Source organism: Periplaneta americana, chromosome 9 (genome assembly GCF_040183065.1).
Source record: "Periplaneta americana isolate PAMFEO1 chromosome 9, P.americana_PAMFEO1_priV1, whole genome shotgun sequence".
Taxonomy (NCBI): domain Eukaryota; kingdom Metazoa; phylum Arthropoda; class Insecta; order Blattodea; family Blattidae; genus Periplaneta; species Periplaneta americana.
Window position 1 is genome coordinate 4,353,737 of NC_091125.1, and position 12,378 is coordinate 4,366,114.

The 12,378-nt window shown below is 36.6% G+C and overlaps 1 long non-coding RNA gene across 1 annotated transcript in view; it reads right to left on the minus strand.

Moving 5' to 3' along the window:
• LOC138705735 (uncharacterized) overlaps window positions 1-12,378 on the minus strand; it is a 49,550-nt gene that overhangs the window by 758 nt on the left and 36,414 nt on the right. The window contains exon 4 of the long non-coding RNA XR_011333741.1: window positions 4,323-4,414. This is a non-coding gene — a long non-coding RNA (uncharacterized lncRNA). The remainder of the gene's footprint in view (window positions 1-4,322; window positions 4,415-12,378) is intronic.

Sequence of the window (12,378 nt, forward strand, 5' to 3'; positions counted from 1 at the left end):
ACAATTGTGTGACAATGTGACCTGTTCTGGCTCTTGTTAAAAATGTCTGAACATGTCTGGGCAAGTTTTTGTACATTTCCACGTCATTTGGTTTTTTTTTTTGTACAGACTGTAAAATTTTTCCTTTGTCAGAAGAGAGCCAATTGTTGATCCACAGGTTTGTAAAATGAGACTTTACTGAATAAAAGCACTGGCTAGAGATATCACTTGAAGAGGTCTTGGTTGCAAATATGTTGCCTGTTTTGCAATATTATCGACTTTCTCGTTTCCAGGTATACCACAATGACTAGGTATCCATTGAAATGTTGTTTTCTTTTGGAGTTCTTTTAGTTTACTTAGTTGTTTCTGAATTGGAATAATTCTATGTGCATGTATAGGTCTGGTACATATTTGATTATATTAAATATAGCCCTCTTGGTGTCGGTAAGTATGCAAATAGATTTTTCAGAAATTTGAGTAACACACTGAAGAGCAGCATCAATAGCTAGCAATTCAGTGTCAAGACTGGAGGAGGATGAACAGGGTATGAAATAACTATCTTGATATTTTGGAATATAATACCCAGCTCCTGATGTCCCATTATTAGGATTTAGAGATCCATCTGTATAAATTTGAAGGTGATCCTTACATGTGCTGCAGAGTAGTTCCATGGCATCTAACTTAAGAATGTATGGAGAATCATTTTTGGAATGATTTCCTGGAATTTGTATGCTATGTTCTGGAATCACCCATTTCCATGGAGGAATTTCGTTCACAACTGGAGTTCTAGCAATGAGTGTGTCTGTGATATAGGTTGGTATTTCTTCTTTTTTTATTTTATGGAAATCTCACAGGATATCATCTGACAGTTTGAAGAGCATCTGAGATCTGGATGAGGCTTGCAATTTTAAATGTATTTTAGAGCCTTTTGTAATATATAGTGTCTGATTGGTTGAATATTACATTCAACTTCTAGGGCAACAGTTGACGTGGTTTTTGGTACTCCTAGGCATAATCTTAAGGCTGAGTTTTGAAGAACAGAAATTTTTTGTAGATGAGTTGCTGATGCACCTCCCTATATTTTACATCCATAGGTCAATTTTGATCGTATATAAGCATTATAAAACAGACGCATTGTCGTGATATCTGATCCCCATTTCCTATTAGGTATGATCTTCAAGAGATTTAATCGTGGTCCCTCAATTGGATCTCCGGGTAGGGACTGCACTGAGAGATGCCCAGAATCGTACTAAAGTACTTATTTGGAACAACAAAAGTCACACCGAGCAGTCAATCAGAGCCAAGTTTAATATTGAAAAGAACCATATGAGACAAAGAGGCAAATGTAATACCAAAAGGATTGAAGTATGGTGTCAGTCCAATGCAGAAGCATAATTCGTTCTCTGTAATATAAAAAATGAGGCTAAAAAGAATAAATTCCATGTCTCATTGGGTAGTACGTTTAAAGGCCGAGAATTAAAACGAAAAGGCAACATTAACGAAAAAGATATAGACACTCTAAAAATTTTACAATGGAACTCTAGGTCTTTAAGAAACAAAATGGATTTATAAAGCAAGAAGTTCAGGACAAAAAGCCTTCTATAATATGCATACAAGAATCTTTTCAGATTGCTGATATTTTAAAATTTTACAAATTTGCTGACTACAAAATTGTTAATCTGTTTCGTGAAGATAGAAGGGTTGGAGGTGTTACCATGATCCACAACTCCATTCATGTAATTGAATCTAAACACCAATTTAAAGGCCAAATTGAATACATTAGGACAACATATATATTTTCTGAATTATAGACATCAGCTCAAAGAATTTGAGTGACCACAAGGGTCCTGAATACAATAAACATGTACAATAATGTGATGTGATACATTAAACAAAAAAGAAAGTTAATTGTTGAAGGCAAATATAAGTTGATTAATTGAAATAGAGATGATGATGTAATATTTGAAGAGAATCCTTGATAATATTTATAAGGACAGACATTACAGAATCAAAAGGAATGTGAAGTACCTTAAGATAATTCCATGTGAATTTTGTGATTGAACCTCTACTGCCAAACAGCAAACCAATGACGGACCATTGTTTAAGAGGGACGTTGTACTTTTGAGAAAGATACGGCAGACAAGGTTCATATATGGACTTCTTCTCAATATCAACTTCGGTGGCCTGATTTAGGTTTCTTTCGAAACGGGTAGTAGGGTCAAGAACAAGAGCCCGTTTTAAGCATCCGTTGATAGCAATAATGTCTGCCCGTCTGAAAGAACGATCTGATGATACACAATGTACTTCCTCGTGAATCTCCCAATTTAAAGTTTTTAACAATGTCGCCAAAGCATGTCGTACACGATGATGTCTAGCATTGATCAGCAGCTCGCCTTTAGGGCATTGTCCAAGTAAAGTATGTAAGTAAATCATTAGACGTAGGTATGTTTAGAATCAATTACTGCTGAATTTACATCACATTAAAATACGTTACTTTATGGGCACTCTAAACATTGAAATTCTTTACTAGTAGACCTTTCAAGATTTATTGTTAGCAGAGTGCTAACTCTTTTACTGGAAGGCGGTTTCTAATTCCAGTTTTTACAAGATTCATGCAACTAAATCCTCGCTCACAATTTACAGTATGCGATGGAATTATATAAATCAATTAGAAGAAACTGTTCACTTAACTTACATGAATTGCACCAACTCTTTGAAATAAATTCCTGAACATCTATTGCTCAATATATTTTTGAACGTTGCCCATGCCATTAGCATTTCATTTAAATTCAGATTAGTTCAAACACATCTCTGATGTCATTTTCTCCAATACCATCTTCGTTTCTGAAGTCCAATGTGGTTGCCGCATTTTTGCACATTTACATTCAAAGTTTGTTGCATTTTATAAGTCCAGTTGCAAAATGCGACTGTAGCTTAGACCCTGCTTTTAATGGGATGTCTAACATTTCATAGAAATTTCGTTTTTGTTTTGGTCTTTACTAATAGACTTCATAAATTTCCAAATTGACGCATTACGTGTAAAAATTTGACACATTAATCTATTTGTAATGCACTGTTGATCTGTCAAAACTTGATAATAATCCTGTACAAATATCGCATTTCTATACCTAGAGGTAACGGGTCATTAATATAGCTGTTTAACATTAGTGAGATAGAGTTTGACGACTACCCTTAAAAAGCTGTTGTCATACAGTTTACCACTTTCAAAATATCTGCTATCTGAAAAACATTGATCTCTTTATAGCAGTCTGTTATGCTTAAGATACAAGAAAAGTAATTAAGGGTTTGAGACATTGCAGAAGAGTTCTCAATAATTATTTCTAAGGATGTTCAGAATTTCTGTGAAAATCGTGAAACACCTGTAAGAGTATGGAGAACTGTAGGCCTTCGAACCTTTCACATTAACATCAAGTATGACAATTATTGCCTTTCCACCTTTCTAGATCACTTCCTGATACAGTTTTAAGGAAGATTTGTAAAGCACAAGAACATATTGCTGCCTTCCAAATCCTATTACTAAGCAAAGCAGCGAATACTCTGATGACATGATGAAATATGAGGAATTACAAGATAAAATAAAAATGTGGCATGCTAAACTGGACTGTACGCCCTGGAAGCCTTGCAAGAATGTGGTGAATTAATATAGTACCTTGTAGTAGGAAAGCTATGGTTATGAAACTTGAACTCTCACTATGAGAGAGGAACAGAGGCTAAAGGTGTTTGAGAATAAGGTGCTTAGAAAAATATTTGGGGTTAAGAGGGATGAGGTTATGAGAGAATGGTGAAAGTTACACAACACAGAACTGCACGCATTGTATTCTTCACCTGACATAATTAGGAACATTAAATCCAGACGTTTGAGATGGGCAGGGCATGTAGCACGTATGGGCGAATCCAGAAATGCATATAGAGTGTTAGCTGGGAGGCCAGAGGGAAAAAGATCTTTGGGGAGACCGAGACGTAGATGGGAAGATAATATTAAAATGGATTTGAGGGAGGAGGGATATGATGGTAGGGACTGGATTAATCTTGCTCAGGATAGGGACCGATGGCGGGCTTATGTGAGGGCGGCAATGAACTTCCGGGTTCCTTAAAAGCCAGTAAGTAAGTGTGAAACTTTACTTTTATGCTTCAATAATTATATGTATGCTTGTATCACGAATAATGTTTTTATCGTGATTCAACACACATGAGTCATTATTCTCACCCTTCTCCCTGCCAACTTTCAGTAACTTTTCGTGACATTACTATGGTAGCTATTGCATTCTGAATACCTAAAAGTCGATAGCAAGCTATAATAAGGTGTATCTGAAGGAACTTACTTAGTTCTGAAAGACATGCACCACGTTGGGTCGAAGTGCTTGATCCTGTTGAACCAGTCCATGTGCTAGCTGTCTGTCCAACGGGGACCTTCCTGGAAGCACAAAGTAAGACTAGATTTCACAGCTGCTGTTATTTTGCTGTCTTCTAGTGTCATAAATTACAATAGGTACCGGTAACAATTTTCATGGTTATACAGTGTCTCCAACCTTTGGGGTCAAAATTATACAGATGATAGAAGACTCTAAACTGAGCATTTTGACGTAAGGAACCAGTGGTCGGAAATGCATTATTTCAGAGGCTATAAGCTCTTGGACAAGTAATATGTTTAAAGAACATTTTCGCAAGGTGCTTTAATTTTTTACCTGCAACAGGAACACCTATTTGATTTCTGTTCATAATGAACGATTTAAATATTATAGTTTGATGCACTACAGAAGATTAGAAACATTCACAGCTGCACTGTCTGAAAGTCCCTTCACTACTGAACAGAATACCACACCGCGAAACATTTCGTGCACGCATACACAATGATCAAACTTGTTTTCTTTGTTACTATACCATATTTTGGAACAGAGGGAGTATATTTAATTATGATTGACATTATTACTATTATTATGATTGTTATTGTTATTATTAAATTATTTATAATTTATGTTTTGTTTGGAATTCATTTTATAAAATTTTTCAATATTCATTTGAAGAGTCCACTGCAAGAATGATGGATGTCATTTGCAATACATTTTGCAGGAGAAGCAATTGAAAGTTTGAAATGCTTAGCGCTCGAAGCTTAACTGTGATTTTCCGATCATTACTGGACAATGACTATCAGTGTTAATGCCATATAACTCTCTAGGCTATGTACATTCTATATGTCTTAAGCTATGCATTGACGGTCTTGGTTCATTTTCGACAAGAAAGTGACATCCATCATTCTTGCAGTGGACTCTTCATTTATATTACTCATGTATTATTAATGTTTTAATATTTTACATCTTGATTTCACAACTTTTAACACTGTATCACTTCGGAATATGTATGATAAGACTTTCTTGTGTTAAATTTTAACGTACCTTGTTAACATGTTTCGACCTACTTATGGGTCATCTTCAGAACTGGTCGTTGTTGGTCTTGGCGTCTCTTGTTGTTTCCTGTGTGGGTGCGTTCGTAGTGTAGAGTCAAAGAGTGTATGTGTTTTGAAACTGAGTTGTGTGTTGAGAATATCGTTGGGGTGTGTTTTCGTGTGTCTGTATATTTCATATTGTTCTAGTGTGTTGAGTTTCTGGCTTTTTAATATTTATTTTACTGAATTATTCTTATTATGTATTTTAAAGTCATCCATTTATTCTGTCCATTCATTGTCATCAATTGTATTTATGTGTAATAAATATTTTTATGCAATTTTATTATAATTTTGTCATATTGTAATTATGCTTTGTGCTGAACTGTTATTGGCCTCTGACTATTGTACAGTACAATAAATAATAGTAAATAAATAAATAAATTATTATTAAACCTCCCTCTCTTGAAGGTTACATCATAGACCCTACTGTGAGATTCGAATCGCACGAACACCAGCCAGAAGAAGTACACGAGGAAAAAAGGAATATATATGAACCTTCCATCAGTTTCATAAGGACAAATGCCATCTGGAATCCATCGTCATTACGGGACTAATGATAGGAGCCCGTGGGACCATATCCCGGTTCCTAGTCGACTTCTGTAAATCTTTTGGCCTGCATAAAAATATTTTAAGATATCTAACAATTGCAGCACTCAAAGGCTCAATAGCTATTTTCAGGCATCATACATATGGACCATGACTAATTCGCATCTCCTTGACGTTACTTCGTTTAACATCATGTGTTTCAATATAATTCAAATTGTTTATTTTTCACTCTAACAACAATGTATCACTAAGCCTCAAGGCTTTTACTCTATTGTATCATGGTACTCTTTGTCGATAGCAACCTGTAGTGGTTACAGGAAGAAATTAAATTAATAATATGTCACTGAACAAATAAGTTGATATCCAGAGAGTTTGTTACAGTAACTGTTTAATTTTTATAAAGCAGTGCATATTATGCTCAGCTGAAGAAGCATGCGTGAAATATTTTTCCGATCACAAAGCTGTCAGTAGGCTAGATTGTTCTCTCTCTCTCTTTCTCTCTCTCTCTCTCTCTCTCTCTCTCTCTCTCTCTCTTTTGACAGCAACAAGCACGACCAAAGACCAATTTATGTTTTCACACCAGGATGCATTGAAAGCAAAAGGACTATATATATTAAGTGCTTTTGATTGAAAGCTCGCGTTTTAAGATTATCTTCCTGAAAAATTAGCAGTGATAGCGCAGCTTTGTCTTAATTTAAAACTTCCCTCCTTTCAATATTATTTCCTGTCGAAATTGATACTCTAATAAAGAATTTATTACAATTATCATTATTTTTTCTCGCATCTCTTTTGATTTCTATTTTCCCAGAACTCATAACCACAGTGGACCAAACGAAAATTCACCACTGTTTTTTCACACCATCGCACCCTAGGAACTGGCAATGACAAAAGACCGGGTTCTGAATGGGAGAAGTGAAGGCTAACACCTGCTAGGCCACGAGGCCATAAGAAATGTGTCTCAGTGTAACCTCAAAACCCATGGAAACGTGAAATGCAGAAGCCAGACCTGGCCGGACTGGCCTCAGGAACAAGTTTTACTGCAAGACAGATCTATATACAACACAAAGTTCTCTAATACTTCTACAAGGCTTATGCTTCATTCAAATAACTAATATCATTATGTTATATACGACTAAAAAACACAAAAGTTTGAGTTTAAGGACGCCAAGGCTGGTCTCACTTGCCTCAGCCAATCAGCCGCCACTGAGCATAGCACAACAAATAACACAGTGTTTTACATTTACATTAATGCGTTGCGTGCCAGTCATACTTATAAGCTTGGGAATTTTTTTAATAGAGCATCTTTATTCATGAGGCAATTATAAAATGCAACACTCGTCATGTCTTTAAAATTAGATTCCGGTACCGTATATTATAACACACAGGGTACTTCGAGTCTTTTCCTTTCATCAGCTCATTGGCTATTCATTTCAAGGAAAAAATCCTTTCTACACAGGCATTATGCCCAGGTACACAAAAACTGAGACAGTGTTCGTAATTCTGAATATTGCTCAGGATTGTAACAGGCTTTAAGACATTTGACCCACTTCTTCAGAGGCTGAGGCTCCAGCTCTTGGGAGACAAATTTGCTTAATAACAGAATGCCATAGAGTCATCCACTCCACAGAAAATACTTCACTCCTACTTTGGTGTCACTTGGCAGAGAGTTAATAAATATGATGGATTTGAACGTTACTTAACCAAAAGAAAATTGGATCTGTAGGCGTTTACAGAAAGAAAACACAATTTTCATGGAAACATTTATTGGAACAGATACAGCAATTGAGTTATTTTTCAGCATATTCCCCACCAGTATTAAGACATTTGTCAAACTGTGGGATCAACTTTTGTATGTATCCCTGTGCCATAGCAGTCTGCCACCTGGGATCAGAAGCAGTGTGTGAGTGCCGTCTGCACCTCTCTCTGTTGATCCTATGGCATGATAAATGTTTCAATTCTGTTGAATATGTTGAAGAATAGCTCAACAATTGCTGCATATGTTCCAATAAATCTTTCCATGAAACTGTATTTCTGTTTCTGTAAAAGGGACCAAAGGAAACTTACTTTTTGAACGGCTTCGTAATTTAATGACGTGTACATCATGTATTTAGTAATGTATTGAATAAACAATCAATCAATCGCTGTCTTTGCTCAATAAAATATGGCACCAGGACAAGCCTCCTCACAGCTTGCAAAATGCAATTATTGTAATACCAATTCAAAAAAGAGTACTTTGAAAGACTGTGAAAATTACAAGGAATAAGCCTTTTGAATTGTGGATATAAAATATTTACTAATGTATTAAAAATTGAATTATATGAGTATTATCCAAACATTCTGGTAGAAGAATAAAATGATTTTGAAGTAGAACTACCGTACATTTTTGTGTTTTATTTCTTATTTATTTATTTATTTAACCTGGTAGAGATAAGGCCATCAGGCCTTCTCTTCCTCTCTACCAGGGGATTACAACTACAATATTAAGAATACAATTACAATTATGATTACAATTAATATTAAATTTACAGGTACAATAAAAATCAAAGTACTAAAAGATTAACTGATTAATAAAAGCTAGACAGTTTATTGTAAAAGTTAAGAAGAGAGAAACATTTCTTTTATTGACGAAGTAAAAATTAAACCTACTCTACGCAGTAAGAAAATGCTTAATAAGCTTGCTTTTGAACGCTACTAAATTCTGACAGTCTCTGATATCACTGGGTACGGTATTCCACAAGCGCGAGAGTGAGATTGTGTATGATGATGAATACGATGAAGTCTTATGTGTTGGTATGGCTAGTATGCGCCTCTTTTGCGTGCGTGTGAAGAGATTGTGATATGATGACAGGTAGCTGAAATGGGAGGCAAGGTAGGTAGCTGTAGAGGTGTGAAGGACTTGGAAAAGATAACAAGAGAATGAAAATTTCTACGTTCGTTAAGCCGTAACCAGTTTAGAGTTTGGAAGGATGGGCTGGATGTGTTCAGCACAGCAGGTAGCCAACCACGTGGTAACAATGTCAGAAGAAAATGTTACATTAAAATCACTTACAACATTTGAACAAATTTAGTAAAAATAGCTAAACGAAAAGTATACACCGTGTAAACAAAGGAGTCTCGAAATCATAAACCAGTTGGACTCTTTTAAGACCAGCAAGAGGGATGGGGCAAAACATGCCTCGAAAATTGCACTCCGGTGGCAGTTTTATGCTCTTTCATCTCTGTGACATCTGAACCAGACTGGATGTGTGAGATGTTGATTGACAGAGTACAAAGAAATAAAGGCGAAAACAATGAAAACAATTGAAGGGGTTAGTGGAATAAGGGGGTATCCCACATTTTGGTAAAAAATTAACTAAGTCCATATTATGAAAGCTGAGTCCATCTACTGTTAGTTTAATGTGCTATTTAAGTAAGGGATAGTCCCATTTTAAAGTAAATATGAACATATGAAAGGGCTTTGTAAGTTGTATCAAAATTCTGAATGGAATAAGGAGGTATCCCACTGTTCCTTGAAACCTTGGTTCTGATTGGCCAGCTGTTTACCTAACTGACCAATGGGAGAATACTGCTTTGATACAATAAGTTTCCAAGCAACATGGCGGATGTTGTAAGTGACGAAATGGTGAAAATAAGACAAATAATAGCAAAAAGAGGAAAAGAAATCCATAAAATGGAAAGACAACAGCAGACAGAAGGCACGAAACAGTGGACAAGAATATATTACACGCACAGACAAAGTAATGTCTGCTAAAGTGTTCACTAACATACAGGCAAAGAAAAGCCACCAAATACAGGATGTTAAAAGTATCCACTATTTTAGGAGGTGATAGTATGCATCAAAATAAGAAAATAATGTCTAATAAACATGGGTCCTGCAACACACACTTGTTCATAAGAGGTGCTCAATGTGACGTCCATTCATGGCAATGCATTTCTCTGCCCTACAATACAGCAGACTACCAGAAAATCATACCGTAGTTGACACCTTTGGCATGGAATAATGATACGTCGCAAGGAATACTAAAAACAAAAGTCTGGTTGCGGATATGAGCGGGGTTCAGCAGAGATGGTGTTGTGAATTTTCATAATTAGCATGTGTGGGCTGATGAAAATTCCCATGCAGTTGAAGAAACGAGGCATCAGCACCCATTCTCAATCAACGTATGAGCAGGCATTCTTGGTGAAAGATTAATAGGGCCATATGTGCTACCACAGAGACTTTTAGGACTTTCTTATTAACGCATTGCCTGCCTTGCTGGAGAATGTGTCATGTCAGCAGGACTACAGATGTGGTTCATACACATGGCGCACCAGCACATTTTCACCACAATGTGCGTGAACACCTGACGTTGACATTTCAAGACCACTGCAATGGTCGGGGAAGCCCCAGACCTTGGCCTGCTCGTTCCCCAAACCTAAATCCCCTAGACTTTTGGTTACGGGGACACAGGTGTGGTTCATACACGATGACGCACACCACTGCAATGGTCGGGGAAGCCCCACACCTTGGCCTGCTCGTTCCCCAAACCTAAATCTCCTAGACTTTTGTTATGGGGACACATAAAGGAATCAGGTCAATTTCAAAGAGAGCGTGATTCCTTACGCCAAAGGGCAGAGAAATGCATTGTGATGAGTGAACATTAGATTAGGCACCTCCTATGAAGAAGTGTTCAGAAAGTATGTGTTGTAGAACCGATGTTTATTAGACATTATTTTCTTGTTTTGATGCATACTAGCACCTCCTAACATATTGGATATATTTAACACCCTGTATAGCAGGCACAGTTATGAAACCAAAGCACCCCGATGGAATGCTCATCAAAGCTGCTTAGCGTCCTGACATACTGTCCATATTAAAGTTCATACGTCCAATTCATCACAACTTTTATTTAAATTTGAAATTAGATAATGGATGTGAAGTAGAAAACAATGATTATAACCCATTACCTCCTGGTCTAGTTGCCTCATAAGTGGTGCCTTGTTGGCATCACTTATAAGGTTCAGACCTGTCTTCGGACAGTTGACTCAACAGACAAACAAATGAATCTTATTTAAGTGTCTTTTGATTAATACCTTTCAAAGTTTGTTTCTTTCTTTGTTGTAAAATATAGTATATCATAAGTGAAATTTTCTTACAATAACAATAATAATAATCAAGATATTATGCTCTACATTTGCAGAAAGTTAGTTCAATACCTACCTAACACATTACCCAAAAGACTTTGTGATACTTATTATTTTCCTTAAGTTACAGAGAATCTAACAAAATGCTAAATATCTCAAAAATATACTTTTGAGGGATACCCCCTTCTTCCACTAAGCCCTTCAATTGTGTATTGTGCTCTTAACAAGAAGAAATGGATATGAATCATTTAACACACTGGAAGCACTTCAACAAAAAAAAAAAAAAAAGTCTTACATCTAAATCCTGGGAAGCAAGAGAGAAAATAACTTACTTACTGGCTTTTAAGGAACCCGGAGGTTCATTGCCGCCCTCACATAAGCCCGCCATCGGTCCCTATTCTGAGCAAGATTAATCCAGTCTCTATCATCATATCCCACCTCCCTCAAATACATGTTAATATTATCTTCCTATCTACGTCTCGGCCTCCCCAAAGGTCTTTTTCCCTCCGGCCTCCCAACTAACACTCTATATGCATTTCTGGATTCACCCATACGTGCTACATGCCCTGCCCATCTCAAACGTCTGGACTTAATGTTCCTAATTATGTCAGGTGAAGAATACAATGCGTGCAATTCTCTGTTGTTAAATCAAAAGCATTAGATACCTACCTATCTACTTACTACCTACAATGATCTGGAGTAAATTGAACTCTCAACTTTCAAAAAGTAGTTGTGCGTGAAACTTTGTGAACTTTCAGAATTCCTCGAACTTGAAATGTTGAGGGAATGCAAAAGTGGAGAAAAGGGTATCCCCAGACAAATCAAAGAACCCAAGACCACAAGAAACGGCAAAGAGAGCACAAGAGAGTGGAGTTGCACGGAAGCTCTGAGGCTGTAGAGACGTGTCTCTGCAGCCATCTACCTCGGCTCTAACGGTGAATTTGGGTCTGTTCTCAGTGTGTGAACCATTCAGTTATTCAGTAAACGGGACAAATTCAAAACATTTATTTCATCAATTTCGCCCAGAACTGCCCTCGCTGACAAACGTAATTCTGTGTTCATGAACTCTCTGGCTCACTTCAACAGCGAGCCACTGCTGACATGCAGAACAGTCCTTTCAATTCAAAATTGTACAGAAGGAATTTAATACGACTACACATATTGCATTCATACATTATACAGGGTTTTGGTATATGTGCAAATATTTTTAGAGGTAATTGGGTATAGTATATTGAACAACATTATGTAAAAAAAGTTTTCTGTAT